Genomic DNA, 940 nt, shown 5'->3' with positions numbered 1-940 from the left:
TATGCTTGCCCCTCCCAGCTCCACTACACACACGATTGCACATTCCTTTGGCCGCTCCCGCTCAACTACGGAGACGAGTTTTACCACGGTTCAACTGCACCAGTGCCTATTTACCATGGTTTCGACCCCTTTCAAAACACGCTTGCCGCCGCTAGACGCGTGAATAATGAGCAGCGAGCTAAAACTTACCGTAAACGTGCAAAATAATAAAACGTGCTAAACATACGTCGCGCTCGTGCGTTTTGTTTTGCACGCGGTGCAAAAAAATTAAAAAGGGAATGCAACACGCGGACTTCCCAGGAGGTCACCCATCCTAGTACTACTCTCGCCCAAGCACGCTTAACTTCGAAGTTCTGATGGGATCCGGTGCTTTAGTGCTGGTATGATCGCATCCGACATGTTACCCCCGTCTTCGTCCCTTATGCTTGCCCCTCCCAGCTCCACTACACACACGATTGCACATTCCTTTGGCCGCTCCCGCTCAACTACGGAGACGAGTTTTACCACGGTTCAACTGCACCAGTGCCTATTTACCATGGTTTCGACCCCTTTCAGAACACGCTTGCCGCCGCTAGACGCGTGAATAATGAGCAGCGAGCTAAAATTTACCGTAAACGTGCAAAATAATAAAACGTGCTAAACATACGTCGCGCTCGTGCGTTTTGTTTTGCACGCGGTGCAAAAAAATTAAAAAGGGAATGCAACACGAGGACTTCCCAGGAGGTCACCCATCCTAGTACTACTCTCGCCCAAGCACGCTTAACTTCGGAGTTCTGATGGGATCCGGTGCTTTAGTGCTGGTATGATCGCATCCGACATGTTACCCCCGTCTTCGTCCCTTATGCTTGCCCCTCCCAGCTCCACTACACACACGATTGCACATTCCTTTGGCCGCTCCCGCTCAACTACGGAGACGAGTTTTACCACGGTTCAACTGCAC

At 51.0% G+C, this 940-nt stretch overlaps 2 non-coding genes across 2 annotated transcripts; both read right to left on the bottom strand.

Annotated features, from left to right (window-relative positions):
* Positions 1-275: 275 nt before the first annotated feature.
* Positions 276-394, bottom strand: LOC123178968 (5S ribosomal RNA). The gene has a single exon (XR_006489999.1). It is a non-coding gene; the product is annotated as a 5S ribosomal RNA (ribosomal RNA).
* Positions 395-695: 301 nt separating this feature from the next.
* On the bottom strand, positions 696-814 carry LOC123178967 (5S ribosomal RNA). Its single transcript, XR_006489998.1, has one exon. It is a non-coding gene; the product is annotated as a 5S ribosomal RNA (ribosomal RNA).
* Positions 815-940: the final 126 nt, after the last annotated feature.

The sequence above is a fragment of the Triticum aestivum genome, unplaced genomic scaffold (genome assembly GCF_018294505.1).
Source record: "Triticum aestivum cultivar Chinese Spring unplaced genomic scaffold, IWGSC CS RefSeq v2.1 scaffold21581, whole genome shotgun sequence".
Classification (NCBI taxonomy): domain Eukaryota; kingdom Viridiplantae; phylum Streptophyta; class Magnoliopsida; order Poales; family Poaceae; genus Triticum; species Triticum aestivum.
The sequence above is the reverse complement of the archived record's forward strand: the minus strand, read 5'-3'. Positions and strand labels throughout refer to the sequence as shown.